The following is a 21,857-nucleotide window of genomic DNA, read 5'->3' on the forward strand; positions in this document are numbered from 1 at the left end:
GAAACAAGTAAGCTACAAGTGTAACAGCTACGCATAGGAAGATAAGGTAACTCATACCAAAGGTGTCTTTAAATCTCGCACTAAAGACATAACGTGCTTAAGTATGCAGAGGATCTCTACCTTTTAACTACTACAAACTGTACTTATGAACTTCTGTTATCAAGTAGTGGTGGTGATCAATACTGATTTTCATAGAAACATAACATCTCAACATATTTCATTGTATTAAGTTAGCAACATCCTGCTACATTTTGTTATTAACCAAGATTGTTTAGAAAGTCAATTTTTAGATTACAGTCTATTTCAGAATAGTTTTAATTAATCGTTTTATCGCAATTTAATTCTGGGGAGACGTCCCCATGTTTGTGCATAGCTTATGAAATGTCATTATATTTATGTATACTCCGTATTAAGTTTCAAACCGAGGGTTTGGCTACAAATAAACTGTATTTATTTTTTTCTAAGTTCACTCTGGTTTTAGTATTCACTTGTATTTGATATTAGTTTTAACTCTTCACACTATTATGTTTAGACAATAACTTGAACATTCACACTGTACACGCAGTATATTTAGGCACATAATTTCGATTGCCACTCGTTACATACCAAATCTAGCACTTCATGCACTTTATATATCAGAACTTTCTGAGATAACTATTAAACACCTTATGTGTTAAAAATATTAATTTGAGATATATCACTGTTTGAATATTTAGCAGTACCTATATCCATTTTTAATCGACTCTCCTTTATACACATTTTCCAGTTGATATGATAATATTCCACTAATTTTATTTCGCTCAAGATTCCTTCAGCTTTTTTAGCGCCCTCACTCCCCATACACTATCTATTTCTAGTGAAATGCTTGTGCAATGATAAATGCCGACAGTGTATGCTACAGCGGATCATGTCCGTCCACACATTAATAAATCGGCCCCTAAATCTGAATCCTAAAAGTCTAACTTTGACTTTCATGTTCCTTTATGAATGTGTAGTTGCCAAATTTTGTACATTCACGTAGTATACACAGATACATTAAATTAATTATGAATAATTTTGTATGCAATTTTTAACTAAAATATGATTATAATCTAATTTTATATTGAGTTAGCATAAATGTAAGTACAATTGAATGTTTTTACAGCATTAGTCATAGTCTTCCATACAAAAATGCTCGGGTGTCCCTGATCTAAGCAAAACAAGTCCTCCATACCACAATGTAGTATAAGGAGCCATTCTTTGTCACTCAGAGAACGCTGACATTTATGTACTGTAGGTTGAGAGTTATTTGGTTTCAAGTTTCAACAAATGCTATATATGGCAAAAATGTGATAATCTTTTAAGCTAGTCCAAGTTGTTTTGTCCAACTATGTCCTATAATCAGTGTGTTATTAATGGGAACATTGGGAAGCTACGTTTTTGTTCTTTTTTTAAAACAATTATTCAGCTTGTGTAGTGCACAGTTTTGCCTTTTTAGATCTCTTTAGTAAACATAACTTGATTTATCAAACGATACAAACATTTTCATGCTGGTACGCGTCGTTCCATTTGACTTACAAAAGTGCTTGCAGCCTTTTGTCTGTTTAGCCAAGAGATGAAGTGAAATCTTGCATGGCAGTGATTACTAAACAAAGCATTTAGGCATCTATTACTCAATAACTCAATGCAAATAAATAGGTGTGGGTAAATCATATCAGGTTTTTTTTTAAATTCATATTCTGTGCTTTAAAGCAGTAGTGGCAAATCAGATTAACACTAATCCTGTCCTTTAATCCCTAGTTTATTAAGTATCTGAGTAAAGGATTTATGTGGACTTTAGAAATTATTTTACATTAGTAACAAACAAGCCTACAGTTTTCAGATGAGAAAAAGATTTATATTTGATACTTAAAAGCTCAACCTATATGCAGTTCTTCGTTTGACCCCATCCTTTTTATGTACTATTACTGTTGTAGCCTTTATCATTTGTGTTTTCTATAAGCCTTGCCTTATCTCTATACCATTATAGTGAAAAGGATTAACCTTACCTATAAAATGCACTTAATCTTGAAATACCTACGTTTCATTTAAAGGGCTATAATAGTATATATAACACTGGGGCTTTAAATTGATCTATATATATACAGTATATATCAAAAATTGGTTAACACTGCCAGGCTTATCCAGCTCACCTACGCTTCTCTTTGACCAGTCCCTTCAATGATCTTTACTGTCCTTTAGCATCAAATTGAATTTCCCCCCCTACCTACAAAGCTCTCCACAATGCTGCACCCAATATATCACAATGTTTATGACATTATCCTGTAAGTAAAGGACATTGCAATGTGAAATATGTACAATACATATACAATAAAACAAATAAATACATATGCACACACATATAAATAAATATATTTTACTCGTAATCTAGACCTATGTCTAGATTACGCCCTATGTCTATTTTTGTACCCACACACAGCCCATAGTTTAAACTGGGGTTTTGTTCCTGAAGGAACAGTTTTAAATGAAATTGGTGTATGTATGTATGTATTGGGTACTTGTAAAGCGTGGCTAATCACCCGTAAGGGTCTCAAGGCACTGCTCATTTTATCGATCTCGGAAGGATGAAAGGCTGAGTGGACCTCACTAGGGACCGAACCTGCAACCCTAGGGTTGCTACAGAGCTCAGCCACAGTGCATTAGCATGCTAATGGAAAGTAAATTAGTTGGGTTCCAGGTCCCTCTTAAAATTGACATTAGTAATGTAATATATTATAACTTAATATATATTATAGGATAGATTACAAGTTAAGTGCACATTAGCGCTTAATTTAGCATTACCAGTGTGCGTACATGTGCATTGGTATTACAAGTAAGGCGCAATGAGAAAGCGAGCTGGCGTTAGCATTGCTGGAAGCCAATATAGGAACCTCGTTTTCATGCTGGCTGCCGCACACAATCATCTTGCGCAGTTCAGAGAGCAACTCGCATAGCGTTGGGCAGCAATAAAAGAATATATTTTATATGAATATATACATACAGTATATATTTATGTGTTTATATGTGTATATACACATAAACACATCAATATATATATATATGTATATTAGCATTTACAAATATATTTATGGAGAAAACAGAGTCCTATGTTAATGCACTTATGGGGTCGTTTTTTTTTTTTTTTTTTTTTTTCTAATACCCCACATCCACTCCCTCTAACCTCTTATAACTACTTTGTGTAGTTATTTTAATTTTAAAAAAATCGAAATGTGACCCTTTACTGGGGGGACGTTAAGATAGCGCACCACTTGTAATCTAGTCCTATATGTGCTATTATATATTATATTTAAAGCCCTGAAATTAATGCTGTAAATGTAAATACAACAATATAAAAATAGTTTTTATGCTTGTGAGGCATATCACTATCCATCACTAAGGCAGTGGGGAGTTCTGTTTATCAGCTAGTGAGCAGTTGTTTTTTTCTTTTCTGCATATAAAAAGGCATTTTTTTTGTTTTGTTAATATACACACAGACATACACTTCCTGCTAGCTTCAATAGCATGGCAGCAGTTTTTTTTTACAGTTCACTGTACTGACGCTATAAGAAGAAGCAAATTAATGGCAAACTACTCACATGTGCTGTTTTCAGCTAAGAAGCCTGTAGGACAACTTCATCAATAGTGGCCTCATGATCACTTGTAACAGGTGCTATTGTGAAATGGCACAAATTGAACCGCAGCAAAACACTGGCTATATTGTTATAAATTATTGATAGAGATATGTGAAGTGGACACCTGACCATCAAACCTATATGAGCTTGTTGGACATCCCATTCTAGAACCAAGGGCATTAATATGGAGTTGCCATCCCCCTGTTGCCCTCTCACGGCAGCTACAGTGGGGCAAAAAAGTATTTAGTCAGCCACCAATTGTGCAAGTTCTCCCACTTAAGAAGATGAGAGAGGCCTGTAATTTTCATCATAGGTATACCTCAACTATGAGAGACAAAATGTGGAAACAAATCCAGACAATCACATTGTCTGATTTGGAAATAATTTATTTGCATATTATGGTGGAAAATAAGTATTTGGTCACCTACAAACAAGCAAGATTTCTGGCTCTCAGAGACCTGTATCTTCTTCTTTAAGAGGCTCCTCTGTCCTCCACTCATTACCTGTATTAATGGCACCTGTTTGAACTTGCTATCAGTATAAAAGACACCTGTCCACAACCTCAAACAGTAACACTCCAAACTCCACTATGGTGAAGACCAAAGAGCTGTCGAAGGACACCAGAAACAAAATTGTAGACCTGCACCAGGCTGGGAAGACTGAATCTGCAATAGGCAAGCAGCTTGGTGTGAAGAAATCAACTGTGGGAGCAATAATTAGAAAATGGAAGACATACAAGACCACTGATAATCTCTCTCGATCTGGGGTTCCACGCAAGATCTCACCCCGTGGGGTCAAAATGATCACAAGAATGGTGAGCAAACATCCCAGAACCACAGAGGGGGACCGAGTGGATGACCTGCAGAGAGCTGGGACCAACGTAACAAAGGCTACCATCAGTAACACACTACCCCGCCAAGGACTCAGATCCTGCAGTGCCAGACATGTCCCCCTGCTTAAGCCAGTACATGTCCGGGCCCTTCTGAAGTATGCTAGAGAGCATTTGGATGATCCAGAAGCAGATTGGGAGAATTTCATATGGTCAGATGAAACCAAAGTAGAACTGTTTGGTAGAAACACAACTCGTTGTGTTTGGAGGAGAGAGAATGCTGAGTTGCAACTAAAGAACACCATGTCTACTGTGAAGCATGGGGGTGGTAACATCATGCTTTGGGGCTGTTTCTCTGCAAAGGGAACAGGACGACTGATCCGTGTACATGAAAGAATGAATGGGGCCATGTATCGTGAGATTTTGAGTGCAAACCTCCTTCCATCAGCAAGGGCATTGAAGATTAAACGTGGCTGGGTCTTTCAGCATGACAATGATCCCAAACACACTGCCCGGGCAACAAAGGAGTGGCTTCGTAAGAAGCATTTCAAGGTCCTGGAGTGGCCTAGCCAGTCTCCAGATCTCAACCCCATAGAAAACCTTTGGAGGGAGTTGAAAGTCTGTGTTGCCCAGCGACAGCCCCAAAACATCACTGCTCTAGAGGAGATCTGCATGCAGGAATGGGCCAACATACCAGCAACAGTGTGTGACAACCTTGTGAAGACTTACAGAAAACGTTTGACCTCTGTCATTGCCAACAAAGGATATATAACAAAGTATTGAGATGAACTTTTGATATTAACCAAATACTTATTTTCCACCATAATTTGCAAATAAATTCTTTCCAAATCAGACAATGTGATTTTCTGGATTTGTTTCCACATTTTGTCTCTCATAGTTGAGGTATACCTATGATGAAAATTACAGGCCTCTCTCATCTTCTTAAGTGGGAGAACTTGCACAATTGGTGGCTGACTAAATACTTTTTTGCCCCACTGTATAACAGCCACAACTCTTTTGGGAAGGCTTTCCATAAGATTTTCAAATGTATCTGTGGGAATTTGTGCCCATTTAGCCCAAAGAGCATTTTGGATGTCAAGCACTGATGTTGGACGAGAAGGTTTGGTTCACAATCGGCATTACAATCCATCCCAAAGTTGTTCAGTGGGGTTGAGGTCAGAGCTCTGTGCTAGCCAATTGAGTTCCTCTACACTAAACTCTCCAAAACCTGTCTTCATGGACCTTTCTTTGTGCATAGGGCCAGAGACATAATAAAGCAGGATAAGGCCTTCTCCAAACTGTTGCCACAAGTTGGAAGTACCCAATTGTCTAAAATAAGAGAAGACAGATGCGCCACATGGCCCAATATTGTTTGGTCCAAATATGTGTTTGATAGCTGTACAAAGATTGAACTCACATTTATTGAAGCACCTCAGTCAGTGCTATAGAGGCAGTCTGGGATCTCTTACAGTCACCCAGGGGACCAAACTCCGGTAGTAATATAATGTCTGTATCAGAACGACATAAAAGACATAGGTGCCAATATGGCCTAGTATTGTTTTGACACAGTGAGCAATATAAAGCGATGGAATGGTACTCACAATATTTGTAGCATCTCCTTTGATGCTATAGAGGCAGGATGGGATCAATATAGTCACCCACCAGACTTGAGCACAGGCCTACTGGATCAGGATGGATATCAGGACCACAGGTAGTCAGGAAAATCCAGGATAGAGTAAGCCCTCTTGGTCAGAGAGATGGCAGACAGGCAAGCAATGAGATAGCAAGTGTTCAAATAATTTAAAAAAGTTTTATTAAAATAATAAAAACAAGGCAACGCGTTTCTCAGCTACAAGCTGTTTCATCAGGCTTCATGATGAAGCCTGATGAAACAGCTTGTAGCTGAGAAACGCGTTGCCTTGTTTTTATTATTTTAATAAAACTTTTTTAAATTATTTGAACACTTGCTATCTCATTGCTTGCCTGCCTGCCATCTCTCTGACCAAGAGGGGTTACTCTATCCTGGATTTTCCTGACTACCTGTGGTCCTGATATCCATCCTGATCCAGTAGGCCTGTGCTCAAGTCTGGTGGGTGACTATATTGATCCCATCCTGCCTCTATAGCATCAAAGGAGATGCTACAACTATTGTGAGTACCATTCCATCGCTTTATATTGCTCACTGTGTCAAAACAATACTAGGCCATATTGGCATCTATGTCTTTTATGTCGTTCTGATACAGACATTATATTACTACCGGAGTTTGGTCCCCTGGGTGACTGTAAGAGATCCCAGACTGCCTCTATAGCACTGACTGAGGTGCTTCAATAAATGTGAGTTCAATCTTTGTACAGCTATCAAACACATATTTGGACCAAACAATATTGGGCCATGTGGCGCATCTGTCTTCTCTTGTTTTCATAGATTTCTGCCTTGGATCCCGGCCTGGATCTCTACAGATAGCTGCCTGATCATCATCTCAGTGAATCCTTACTATATACTAATAGAGACTTTCATCTATATAATCTTAGATTACAGTGAACTTGTCTGTCTCATTGTATACATCATATTGAGATGTTGCACACCTAGGTTATATTACCTGTCTAATATTACTATGATTTATATTTTTGTGTCTTTCTCTTAGGAGGTTTTCACAAATTGTTGTGTCTTCTCTTAGGAGGTTTGTCTTTCTCTTAGGAGGTTGTGTCACATACATACCTGTATTATCATTGGACACCTTTCTAACTTTGTCTTTCTCCTAGGAGGTTGTGTTTTATATATATAGAATCAATATATTCTCATCCATATATTTGCTATTGCTGATGGAATAGATTACAGTCTTTTATATTAAGCATTATACCTATTCTTTATAGAAGTTGTGGGTTATATCTTTCCATCTAACTCACACCATATATTATATCTTGCCTATCACTGACGGCTATAGCAATATGATCACATCACTTATATAGTTGTTAGGAACACTTACTATCCTATACAAGGGCGCCCCCTCCTCTGTATCAATTGTCTAAAATAAATTTCTATACTGTTGCATTAAACTGATCTTTCTCTTGTACTAAGGGGTCTATACCAAACACTGAAAAACAACTGAAGACCATTAGCACTCCTACACTAAACTTTATAGTAGGCACCATGTATTTCGGGTGGATTCTGGTAGGTAGAGTTCTCCTGGCATCCACCACAGGCAGATTATTCCATCAGACTGACAGATAATAAATCATGATTCATTATTTTAGAGAACACATTTCCACTGCTCCAGAATCCAATGCTTTTCACTACTCCAGCTAAAGCTTGGCATTGTGCATGTTAATGTGAGTATTGATTGCAGCTGTTCAGGTGACAGGTGATTCTAGCACTTGGTAGCCCCGGTCTGTGATTTTGCTTTAGATGTCACTTTGTGGCTGTGTTGTTGCTAATAGACACTTGCACTTCACAATAACAGCACTCACAGTTGACTAATCAGATGAAGTAGAGAAGAAATTTCACAAAAGGACTTGTGGCAAAGGTGGCATCCTATGGCAGTTTCACATTTTAAATCACTGGGCTCTTCAGTATGATTTATTGAATTGCCAATGTTTGTCTATGGAGATTTAATGGCTAGCTGCTTGATTTTATGCACCTGTTAGAAATGGGTGTAGCTCAGCCTAATAATTAGCAGGGGTGTCCATAGGCTTTTGGCCCTATAGTGTATATGTGTAGACCTATGTAAGTTTGTGTATGTATTTGTGCAGTGTTTTGAGTAATATTTCAATACAAAACAATACTATAAAAGTAAGTAAAGAACACCACTGCCTGAACGAACGTTTAGCGCACCATTGGCTTGTGCGACATGAGTTTTTCAGCCCCATAAAATTATATTATGTGAGGGATTTAGCGCACCCTCACTGTCCGGCATCTAGATGATTGCAGGTCTAGATTTTCACACAATTGATAAAATATTTAAACTTGTAATATAAGCGCAAACATAAAAGCACTATTGATTTGACTTGACTAATGTTAGAGGACAGTAGCGCTAATACTTTTACGCTTCACCTGTAATCTAGCTCTTAGTGAATTATGGTCCTTCATATATATTTTTTAATATTAGGAAATAGGCTCCGTAAAATAACAGTAAGTGTTGACTGGATGGAAGTTGAGCTGCATCAGAAAGAAAAATAAACAAATATCTTTATGTAGGAAGCTTGAAAAAATGTTTCTAAGTAGAATTATTAAACAGTTTCCTGCTAAGATGTTTACATTTAGCTGGTGTTAATTTCATGCTGTTGGGGAGAGGTGCTTGGGGCTTATGTGCCATTTTTTTTAGAACATTTAAAGGGACAGTCTAGGCCAAAATAAACTTTCATGATTCAGATAGAGCATGTAATTTTAAACAATTTTCCAATTTACTTTTATCACCAATTTTGCTTTGTTCTCTTGGTATTCTTAGTTGAAAGCTTAACCTAGGAGGTTCATATCCTAATTTCTTAGACCTTGAAGCCCACCTCTTTCAGATTGCATTTTAACAGTTTTTCACCACTAGAGGGTGTTAGTTCACATATTTCATATAGAAAACACTGTGCTCGTGCACGTGAAGTTATCTGGGAGCAGGCACTGATTGGCTAGACTGCAAGTCTGTCAAAAGAACTGAAAAAAAGGGGCAGTTTGCAGAGGCTTAGATACAAGATAATCACAGAGGTTAAAAGTATATTATTATAACTGTGTTGGTTATGCAAAACTGGAAAATGGGTAATAAAGGGATTATCTATCTTTTAAAACAATAAAAATTCTGGTGTAGACTGTCCCTTTAAGAGACAAAATAAGTTGCTTACAGGGAAATATCAGTTGTTGTTAGCCCCAACATATTACCGTGGAACAGCTGTCACTAAGCAGTATAAAAAAATTACTTTTTGCTGATATAAGATTGGCATTACGTGCACATGCATGGTCTCTCACAGATGCTGATTTCCACTGTGCACGGGGCACACATACATACTAGTCATGGCCCGAGTGAGCATGTGACACCAATGCAATATCCAATAAAAAGCTAATGCTTTTAAATGAACAAAAACAGACTTTGCTTTTAAAAGGATTTTTGACAAACTGTCCCCTCTAACCTAGCACACACCTCTGTGGAGGGAGCACAGTTGTGCACAAATAATCGGCTGCCTACATTATTGTTTTTTATGTTGCCATATATTTTTTCATGTCCTCTGGAGTTCGAGTCCTAAATAAGGAGCCAGGAAACTCAGGAGGTGGAGTAGCATGCTAGGTACAGAGCGTCACAAAGGTACAAGGACTTGGAGGAATGTGCGGTAGGATGAAGATGTATAACCATGTTCATGTGTACAGTGAAAAGGTGCGATTCTTCCGTGCGAGTGTGTTTATTTGTAGGCATTTTTGTATTTTGTGCAGCTACTTGTTCTTCATAAAATAATTTTGCAACCCAGCTCTGAAGTCTAAAAGCATTGAAAAAGCAGACAGATTTTATTAGATGCTATTAATGAGCTGGAACATGTGAGTGCATGTGGCTTTTTTGCAAGTCCTGGTGAATATTTACTCTTAAAATACCATGAAAAATAACAATTGTGTTTTTACACCCTGACCAAAAATTTGGTGGGGGGCAGTAGAATTTTGAGTGCCTAGGGCAGCGCAAAACATAAATATGCCACTGGTGCCAGTATATTTCTTATGACTTTGAGTCACTACTGAAATCATTAAACATGCTTTTTGTAACAGCTGGATTTATTTTTGTTTCTTTTGTTCAAAAAAACAAACAAACAAAAAAAAAAAACAGGAAACAAATGTGGTTACAGTGGAACTTAAAGGGACGGGCATGGAACCCAAAACTATTCTTTTATGACTCAGATACCTTATACAATAAAAAAATAAATTCCATTTTATGTCTATTTTAAAAAGAAAGTTATACATTTGCAAGAAGAGTAAATGGCAGCAGTGTTTCCTGCCATATAGTGGTCCAGACGTGTCTACTTAGCTATCTTTTCAACAACAAGAATACTATGAGAATGAAGCACATTTGAACTAAGCAAATTTGATAAGTATTGGAAACTTTTTTTTTAAAAATTGTATGCTGTATCTGAATCAGGAAAGAAACATTTTGTGTGGCAGCTTTAACTACTGAGATATGCCCTTTTTAGTAAACAATTCCAATTCATCAGAAAAAAAGAGGTTTTCATGTGATTTTACACTGCATTAACTTGCCAGCTACTTTGCACTGCAGTGACTGCACTCCTATGTAAGGGCCGGATGATGTAAAGCTGTACACTCTGAAGAGACTGTGCTCGAGCTTGAAAACTGTTTATCTTGCAATGTAGATTCTGGACATGAAGAATAGATGTTTACATTACAATATACAGGCAGTACCCAGGTTACAAACAAGATAGGTTCTGTAGGTTTGTTCTTAAGTTGAATTTGTATGGAAGTTGGAGCAGGCACTTTTCTCTTGTTAAGTGTATCCAGTCCACGGATCATCCATTACTTATGGGATATTAACTCCTCCCCAACAGGAAGTGCAAGAGGATTCACCAAGCAGAGCTGCTATATATCTCCTCCCCTAACTGCCATTACCAGTCATTCTCTTGCACCCAACGAATAGATAGGATGTGTGAGAGGACTGTGGTGATTATACTTAGTTTCATACCTTCAATCAAAAGTTTGTTATTTTATAATAGCACCGGAGTGTGTTATTCCTTCTCTGGTAGAATTTGAAGAAGAATCTACCTGAGTTTTTCTATGATTTTAGCCGGAGTAGTTAAGATCATATTGCTGTTTCTCGGCCATCTGAGGAGAGGTAAACTTCAGATCAGGGGACAGCGGGCAGATTAATCTGCAAAGAGGTATGTAGCAGCTTATTATTTTCTGACAATGGAATTGATGAGAAAATTCTGCCATACCGATATAATGTAAACTCAGCCTTAAATGCAGTAGCAGCAACTGGTATCAGGCTGTCATGTATGTATATTTTACACTTCAGTATTCTGGGGAATGGCACTTCACTGGAATTATACTGTGTGCATAAGACTTTAGCCTAATTTGCAGGGACTAGCAACAGGCTTTTTAATAACACTTAATTTATTTAATGTTAAACATTTTTTGCTGGCATGTAAAATCGTTTAATTTTCTGAGGTACTGGGTGAAAAAATGTTTTGGGCACTATTTTTTTCCACTTGGCAGTCGTTTTATTTAATTTATGACAGTTTACTGATCTCTCTCACTGTTATGTGTGAGGGGGAGGGACCTTTTTTGGTGCTTTTGCTACGCATCAAAAAATTCAGTCAGAAGTTTATTGTCTTCCCTGCATGATCCGGTTCATCTCTACAGAACTCAGGGGTCTTCAAAACTTGTTTTGAGGGAGGTAATCACTCACAGCAGAGCTGTGAGATTGTAGTTGACTGTGATAAAAAAAAAAACGTTTATTTCTGTATTTTTTTATTTTTTTTTCTGCTTTCAGGGTTAGTTATCCTTTGCTAATGGGAGCAATCCTTTGCTAAAATTGTGTTTTTTACAAAGATTTGATGCTATAACTTTTCAGTTTATTAATTTTCAACTGTCATAACTTTTTCTGTGCTTCTTATAGGCACAGTACGTTTTCATATTATAGTAAATTACTTGAAAAGTATTTCCAAGTTGCTAGTTTATTTGCTAGTGTGTTAAACATGTCTGATTCAGAGGAAGATATCTGTGCTATATGTGCTAAAGCCAAAGTGGAGCCCAATAGAAATTTATGTACTAACTGTATTGATGCTACTTTAAATAAAAGTCAATCTGTACAAATTGAACATATTTCACCAAACAACGAGGGGAGAGTTATGCCGACTAACTCGCCTCACGTGTCAGTACCTGCATCTCCCGCTCGGGAGGTGCGTGATATTGTAGCGCCGAGTACATCTGGGCGGCCATTACAAATCACATTACAGGATATGGCTACTGTTATGACTGAAGTTTTGGCTAAATTACCAGAACTAAGAGGTAAGCGTGATCACTCTGGGGTGAGAACAGAGTGCGCTGATAATATTAGGGCCATGTCAGACACTGCGTCACAATTTGCAGAACATGAGGACGGAGAGCTTCATTCTGCGGGTGACGGTTCTGATCCAAACAAACTGGATTCAGATATTTCAAATTTTAAATTTAAGCTGGAAAACCTCCGTGTATTACTAGGGGAGGTGTTAGCGGCTCTGAATGATTGTAACACAGTTGCAATACCAGAGAAAATGTGTAGGTTGGATAAATATTTTGCGGTACCGGCGAGTACTGACGTTTTTCCTATACCTAAGAGACTTACTGAAATTGTTACTAAGGAGTGGGATAGACCCGGTGTGCCGTTCTCACCCCCTCCGATATTTAGAAAGATGTTTCCAATAGACGCCACCACACGGGACTTATGGCAAACGGTCCCTAAGGTGGAGGGAGCAGTTTCTACTTTAGCTAAGCGTACCACTATCCCGGTGGAGGATAGCTGTGCCTTTTCAGATCCAATGGATAAAAAGTTAGAGGGTTACCTTAAGAAAATGTTTGTTCAACAAGGTTTTATATTGCAACCTCTTGCATGCATTGCGCCTGTCACGGCTGCAGCAGCATTTTGGTTTGAGTCTCTGGAAGAGACACTTGAATCAGCTCCATTAGATGAGATTACACACAAGCTTAAAGCCCTTAAGTTAGCTAACTCATTTATTTCAGATGCCGTAGTACATTTAACTAAACTTACGGCTAAGAATTCCGGATTCGCCATTCAGGCACGCAGAGCACTGTGGCTAAAATCCTGGTCAGCTGACGTTACTTCTAAATCTAAATTGCTTAATATACCTTTCAAAGGGCAGACCTTATTCGGGCCCGGGTTGAAAGAAATTATCGCTGACATTACTGGAGGTAAAGGCCATGCCCTGCCTCAAGACAGAGCCAAACCTAAGGCTAGACAGTCTAATTTTCGTTCCTTTCGTAATTTCAAAGCAGGAGCAGCATCAACTTCCTCTGCACCAAAACAGGAAGGAGCTGTTGCTCGCTACAGACAAGGCTGGAGACCTAACCAGTCCTGGAACAAGGGCAAGCAGGCCAGGAAACCTGCTGCTGCCCCTAAGACAGCATGAATCGAGGGCCCCCGATCCGGGGGGGGCAGACTTTCTCTCTTCGCCCAGGCTTGGGCAAGAGATGTCCAGGATCCCTGGGCGTTAGAGATCATATCTCAGGGATACCTTCTAGACTTCAAATTCTCTCCCCCAAGAGGGAGATTTCATCTGTCAAGGTTGTCAACAAACCAAATAAAGAAAGAGGCGTTTCTACGCTGCGTACAAGATCTTTTATTAATGGGAGTGATCCATCCGGTTCCGCGGTCGGAACAAGGACAAGGGTTTTACTCAAATCTGTTTGTGGTTCCCAAAAAAGAGGGAACTTTCAGGCCAATCTTGGATTTAAAGATCCTAAACAAATTCCTAAGAGTTCCATCGTTCAAAATGGAAACTATTCGGACAATTTTACCCATGATCCAAAAGGGTCAGTACATGACCACAGTGGATTTAAAGGATGCTTACCTTCACATACCAATTCACAAAGATCATTACCGGTATCTAAGGTTTGCCTTTCTAGACAGGCATTACCAGTTTGTAGCTCTTCCATTCGGATTGGCTACGGCTCCGAGAATCTTCACAAAGGTTCTGGGTGCTCTTCTGGCGGTACTAATACCGCGAGGAATTGCGGTAGCTCCGTACCTAGACGACATTCTGATACAAGCTTCAAGCTTTCAAACTGCCAAGTCTCATACAGAGTTAGTACTGGCATTTCTAAGGTCGCATGGATGGAAGGTGAACGAAAAGAAGAGTTCTCTCTTTCCACTCAAAAGAGTTCCCTTCTTGGGGACTCTTATAGATTCTGTAGAAATGAAGATTTACCTGACAGAAGACAGGTTAACAAAGCTTCAAAATGCATGCCGTGTCCTTCATTCCATTCAACACCCGTCAGTAGCTCAATGCATGGAGGTGATCGGCTTAATGGTAGCAGCAATGGACATAGTACCCTTTGCACGTCTACATCTCAGACCGCTGCAATTGTGCATGCTAAGTCAGTGGAATGGGGATTACTCAGACTTGTCCCCTACTCTGAATCTGGATCAAGAGACCAGAAATTCTCTTCTATGGTGGCTTTCTCGGCCACATCTGTCCAGGGGGATGCCATTCAGCAGGCCGGATTGGACAATTGTAACAACATACGCCAGCCTACTAGGTTGGGGCGCTGTCTGGAATTCTCTGAAGGCTCAGGGACAATGGAATCAGGAGGAGAGTCTCCTACCAATAAACATTCTGGAATTGAGAGCAGTTCTCAATGCCCTTCTGGCTTGGCCCCAGTTAACAACTCGGGGGTTCATCAGGTTTCAGTCGGACAACATCACGACTGTAGCTTACATCAACCATCAGGGAGGGACAAGAAGCTCCCTAGCAATGATGGAAGTATCAAAGATAATTCGCTGGGCAGAGTCTCACTCTTGCCACCTGTCAGCAATCCACATCCCGGGAGTGGAGAACTGGGAGGCGGATTTCTTAAGTCGTCAGACTTTTCATCCGGGGGAGTGGGAACTTCATCCGGAGGTCTTTGCCCAAATACTTCGACGTTGGGTCAAACCAGAGATAGATCTCATGGCGTCTCGACAGAACGCCAAGCTTCCTCGTTACGGGTCCAGATCCAGGGATCCGGGAGCGGTTCTGATAGATGCTTTGACAGCACCTTGGACCTTCGGGATGGCTTATGTGTTTCCACCCTTCCCGATGCTTCCTCGATTGATTGCCAGAATCAAACAGGAGAGAGCATCAGTGATTCTAATAACGCCTGCATGGCCACGCAGGACTTGGTATGCAGATCTAGTGGACATGTCATCCTGTCCACCTTGGTCGCTACCTCTGAAACAGGACCTTCTGATCCAGGGTCCCTTCAAACATCAAAATCTAATTTCTCTGAAGCTGACTGCTTGGAAATTGAACGCTTGATTTTATCAAAACGTGGTTTTTCTGAGTCAGTTATTGATACCTTAATACAGGCTAGGAAGCCTGTTACCAGAAAGATTTACCATAAGATATGGCGCAAATACTTATATTGGTGCGAATCCAAGAGTTACTCATGGAGTAAGGTTAGGATTCCGAGGATATTGTCTTTTCTACAAGAAGGTTTAGAAAAGGGTTTATCCGCTAGTTCCTTAAAGGGACAGATTTCAGCTCTGTCCATTCTTTTACACAAACGTCTGTCAGAAGTTCCGGACGTTCAAGCTTTTTGTCAGGCTTTAGCTAGGATCAAGCCTGTGTTTAAAACTGTTGCTCCACCATGGAGTTTGAACTTAGTTCTTAATGTTTTACAGGGTGTTCCGTTTGAACCCCTTCATTCCATTGATATCAAGTTGTTATCTTGGAAAGTTCTGTTTTTAATGGCGATTTCCTCGGCTCGAAGAGTCTCTGAGTTATATGCCTTACATTGTGATTCTCCTTATCTGATTTTTCATTCAGACAAGGTAGTTCTGCGTACTAAACCTGGGTTCCTACCTAAGGTGGTCACTAACAGGAATATCAATCAAGAGATTGTGGTTACATCTTTGTGTCCTAATCCTTCTTCGAAAAAGGAACGTCTGCTACACAATCTAGATGTAGTCCGTGCCCTGAAATTTTATCTACAGGCAACTAAGGATTTTCGACAAACGTCTTCCCTGTTTGTCGTTTATTCTGGTCAGAGGAGAGGTCAAAAAGCTTCGGCTACCTCTCTCTCCTTTTGGCTTCGTAGCATAATACGGTTAGCCTATGAGACTGCTGGACAGCAGCCTCCTGAAAGAATTACAGCACATTCTACTAGAGCTGTGGCTTCCACTTGGGCCTTTAAGAATGAGGCTTCTGTTGAACAGATTTGCAAGGCTGCAACTTGGTCTTCTCTTCATAGTTTTTCCAAATTTTCCAAATTTTACACTTTTGCTTCTTCGGAGGCTGTTTTTGGGAGAAAGGTTCTTCAGGCAGTGGTTCCTTCCGTATAAAGAGCCTGCCTGTCCCTCCCGTCATCCGTGTACTTTAGCTTTGGTATTGGTATCCCATAAGTAATGGATGATCCGTGGACTGGATATACTTAACAAGAGAAAACATAATTTATGCTTACCTGATAAATTTATTTCGCTTGTAGTGTATCCAGTCCACGGCCTGCCCTGTCACTTTAAGGCAGGTAATTTTTCCATTAAACTACAGTCACCACTGTACCCTATGGTTTTCCTTTCTCTGCATGTTTTCGGTCGAATGACTGGTAATGGCAGTTAGGGGAGGAGATATATAGCAGCTCTGCTTGGTGAATCCTCTTGCACTTCCTGTTGGGGAGGAGTTAATATCCCATAAGTAATGGATGATCCGTGGACTGGATACACTACAAGAGAAATAAATTTATCAGGTAAGCATAAATTATGTTTTTTTAGGTGAAACTCTAGCCAAACATTTTTTTAGTTTTGGATAAGATAGGTAAAAGTTTGTTTTGCTATCTGTGCCCCTGTTCAGAAAAAATCACATAACTTTCTGTCCTTGGGACAATTGGATTTTGAATATTTTGGGTTATCCTGGAAAGAAGGATTGATGATAAAGCTCTATTTTCTCTGTCTGTAAACTGGGGACAACCTGTAATTAAAAAAAAAAAAAAGTCTTAAAAGATTTTGTGTGATCTCTCTCCATGTTGGCAGTTTTTGATCATCAGTCCCTAAAAGTTTGCATGTGCTTTTTATAAATATCTATTTCAAGAACTTTACCTTCTACAAAATCCACTTTTTGTTGCACAGCCATATCTTGACACAATTTGCATGGTAATGAAGCCCAAAACTATCTGAGATTAAAAATATTGATTTTGAATGTCAAAGTCTAAAACATATGAAGCATTGTAAGCTACATTTAAGCTTAGTCTTCTTGAAAAATAAAGAGAAATCAAATTTTGGGGACTTTTTTGAGCATTATTGCTACAAATGTGCCTCTTCTTCGCTTGCAGAACTCTTCATAGCTAGATAAACAGCTCTCATGCTAAAGTACTTACCAGACAGCTTAGATCATCTTGCCAGAGTGGAGAGCTTTAGATTATTGGGCCCATAGTGAAAAACAGAGGGTGCATGAGTGTTTTATCTAGCCTGCTAAACATAGGAGTGCCAGCTGTCAATAATAATAGATATCAAGCTGGAGACCCAGAGTGAAAGAAAGTGCTATACATTTCACACCTCCCAATATTTGTGGCTAGATATTAAGAACTTGGGAGGTTGAAGGGGTCTGCTGCCTTTTTATGGGCAGGTCCATGTTGTGAGAGGTGGAGACCATGTTGATAGTGGAAAGGGCATCTCTTGGCAGTCGATCAGTGTCTCTGGGTGATTTGTGGATGTGTCTTGGTGGTTTATGTGTGAGGCTAAGGGAAATTCTGCAAATAGGGACAAATGGCTGTCTCAGAGGGACAGCAGGACAGAGCTTCGAATTAGGGACTGTCCCTCTCAAATAGAGACATTTTGGAGGTCTGAAATTCTAATTTGGTAATGGGTTGGGTATATGCCCAAATAAAAAATGATAAAACATGGATTTTCCCTTTCATCCAATTATGCCAGCTGTTCATTTAAATCACACCTCAGAGCAGTAACATCACTGCTGCAGTATCTAATGCCAAGAAAATACTGTACTTCCATCACACCTTATAACAGATGTATGCAGTTACATGGCTACTTCATGCTACAGAGCATAGGCATGCTTCCTGTATACCTCATTACACCAATTTATAGAGCACACATGTCCCCAGTTATGGCAGCAATATATTCTAATAGATCCTAGGCTAGAAACATGATCATGCAGCTTCTTCTAGTAACATGGTCGGTCAGAACCTTCCCTTAGCTTTGGCTCTTTCTGCTTTTTCGACCCATGGACCTGTTGCTACTGTGACCCATCACTGAACACTAAGTTGAGTGTTGTGTAGTTCTTTTAAAAGTAGCAGCTTTAACAAAGACACAGTGGATAATGGTAGAAAAAAAGCGATCCAAAGAACAAAAATAGTAAATAAAAAGTCAATTCTTTATTAGAAAATTAAAAAATTAAAACATATGGGCATCAAAAATAGCGTGAAGAAGGAAAGAGCAGGTCTTACGCGTTTCGGCAGGGTTCAGCCGTAATCATAGACCATACATGCTCACAGGTGATACAGGTTTATATATCCTACACAGATTACCCATTCACAGTGGATAATGGTATCAGCTGTAAAGACAATGCCCAGTCTAGCCCAGCAGGGGAATTCCCTATACCACTGTGGGCCAATTTGGCCATGTTACAGAAGAAATAAATCCTAGATGTTAAATTGTCCTTTTTTCACATACGTTTAACCAGTTATCTTACTGAAGCTGTATGGATTAGAAGCATCAGACCCCTGACCATGATCATTTATTCATGAGAACAGAACATGCAAAAAAAACAAAAAAACAAAAAACAAACACCTAATCAATATAGCAAGTGCTGCAGGTAATTTGTGTACCCTCTGTATAACCACTATATAAATCCATCTGATATACTGTATAAGCTTGCAATGCTTGCATATTATTATTATTATTATTATTATTATTATTGTTTATTTGTAAAAAGAACTACAACATAAATTACATATTACAGGGTGTTTTGAAACTGTAGTGCACCTAATTAAATAAAGATGTAAGTTTAAACTGCCATTATAGTAAAAGCAGAATTCCTGTTTTACCTATTTAAAAATATTATTGACCATTTGTGTTGATTGTCTTTTATTTAAAAAACAAAACAAAATAAACAACAAACAACAAATAAACATTTATTCTTGGCTGGTATTAATTAATATGGACAAATTATGTTAATCTTTTTGGATGATAATTAGTTGAAATCCTGGATAACTTTATATGTAAAGTTGCCTTTGGCTGATGGTTGTCACATGATACAGGAAGCAGGGAAATTAACCCCTTAGCAACAACTGCTGTACCTTGTATGTCAGTCTGTGGGTCATTTAGGGGTGTAAGAGCATGCGGTAAATAAGTCTGTGTTACAGCCTTGTGAATGTTGATATTGATGTCATTAGGGCATTAAAGGAAACTTGAAATTTTTCAGAAACAAATAATTTACTGTCCCTTTGACATTCAAAGTAAATGCAATTGCTTTTTTTTTTATTATTATGCATTAGTTGATTATACTGTATAGTACTACTGTGATTAATGCTCCATTAATTTTCTGCTGGACAAATCCTTTGCATTAAAAAATATTTTTCTTCTAAGAGAAATGCAAGGAGGGCTAATTGGGAACACTTATTAGGTCCATGACAATCTGTAAGGCAAACAATTTATGCAGTGGACTTTTTTTTTATAAATCATTCCAATGCTGTTGAATAGTCACCATATGAATCTGCTAGCTTCCTGATTTATGTATATGATGTAGCAGGAAAAATGAGTTAAACCCTAAACAAAACAATAAGAAACAGGCCTGTCAAGGAAAGCATGAAAGATATCTGTTTAGTGTAATGGTAAAGGATGATGGCCAATTGATTATGTATGAATGGTGAAAGTCTAATATGTCTGAATTTAAGTTTATTTTGCTTGTAGGGACATTAAAGGAACAGTAAAGTCATAATTAGGCATTTATGATTTAGACAGAGAATATAATTTGAAAAAACTTTCTAATTTACTTCTATTATTTAATTTGCTTCCTTCTCGTGTGCTTTGCTGAAAGGTTTATCTAGGAAAGCTCATGAGCAGCAAATAACCTAGTTTCTAGCTGCTGATTGGTGGCTGCATATATATACCGATTGTCATTAGCTCACACATGTGTTCAGTTAGAAACCAGTAGTGCAATGCTGCTCCTTCAACAAATGATACAAATAGAATGAAGGACACTTGGTAATAGAAGTAAACTGGAAAGTTGTTTAAAATTGTATGTTCCCCCTAAATCTTGAATGAAAAAATTTGTGTTTCATGTCCCTTTAATTAATCATATCAATTCATAACATGTGTGCCTATAATAATTTCATATAGTTTAGCTTTATTTTCTAATTAACAAAACTAAATTTCCAAACACTAAGGGCTATATTATAAGTGAGAAGCAACCAATTTTGCGAGAGTTTTCGTGATCATTTGCACTCCGCTTTAATTGTGCTCATATTATAAGTATTGCTATCCCGCTGAAGTTTGATACAAAGAGGGTACAGTGTTACGCTATTAAAGTATGTCAGTTTTATTTCTCTTGAAGGATACGTTGTTACAAGTTGGACTGTGAGATAGATTGAATAGTAAAGAGGATAATTTTTCTTTATCTAAGACTTTATTTGGTGATTTATAAAATATCACATTTATCTGTGCACTTGTGTTTATAGATATTACCTTTTTATGTTATACACTGTTGTGATTAGAAGGGTTGTGACACAAATGTTTTATTTGAGTAGTACTTTTGTCTTTACAAAAATAAAAGTAAATAAGTCTGTGGGTCCAGATAATATTCATCCATTGGTTCTAAACAAACTTTGATCCGTGATAGCAACTCCATTAGCTGATTTATGTAATCAGTCACTTCTACCAGGAGTTGTTCAAAAGCCAATGTAGTCCCTCTTCATAAAAAGGGTAGTAGGGAAGATTCTGCTAACTATAGGCCAGTCAGTTTGACCTCAATTGCAGGGAAATTAATGGAAACTGTTTTACCTTCAGACAAACAATGTAGAAGACAAATGACAGCATGGTTTCACTGCTGGAAGATCATGTCAGGCTAATGTAATTAATTTCTTTGATCATGTAAATAAATTAATAAAACAGGGAGGAGCCGTATATGTTGCATATCTAGACTTTAGAAAAGCATTTGACACTATCCCACACAACAAACTTATTCACAAAATATATTGCCTTAGAGTAGATGCTAAGACTGTTTAGTGCAGTGCTTTCCAAACTGTGTGTTGGGACACACTAGTGTGTCAGCAGCAGTGTGTAGGTGTGTCCCTGCTTCAGCACAAATTATTATTTTTATTTTTTTTTGGTTTCTGACTTTCCACCTGCCTGCTACGCATATCACATGGTTGACACGTGATTGATACCTAGGGGGACACAGATCATCTTAACCTATTGGCGCAGCTCAGTGGGAACTAAAACTATTCCCATTGGCGGCGCATTGGTTCCTGACTGCACGTGTAGTCTCCTTAATTTGCTTGTGACTGCATGTGTAGTGAGTGAGTGGGACAGCAGTGTGTTTGCAGCGCGAGCAGTAGCCAATCGGACTCACCAAGTAATGAGGGCGGCAGCTTAAATGCTGAGCTGAAGTCAGTGGGGTTTTTTTTGCAACTAGCTCCCAGTAGTGCATTGCTACTCCTGCTCTTGATATATGGATAGGAAGTGAAAGCTTAAAAATGC

At 38.5% G+C, this 21,857-nt stretch overlaps 1 protein-coding gene across 1 annotated transcript in view; it reads left to right on the top strand.

Moving 5' to 3' along the window:
- Positions 1–21,857, top strand: part of PARP8 (poly(ADP-ribose) polymerase family member 8) — a 550,091-nt gene that overhangs the window by 26,555 nt on the left and 501,679 nt on the right. The window lies entirely within an intron of this gene.

This window comes from Bombina bombina, chromosome 2, assembly GCF_027579735.1.
Source record: "Bombina bombina isolate aBomBom1 chromosome 2, aBomBom1.pri, whole genome shotgun sequence".
Classification (NCBI taxonomy): Eukaryota; Metazoa; Chordata; class Amphibia; order Anura; family Bombinatoridae; genus Bombina; species Bombina bombina.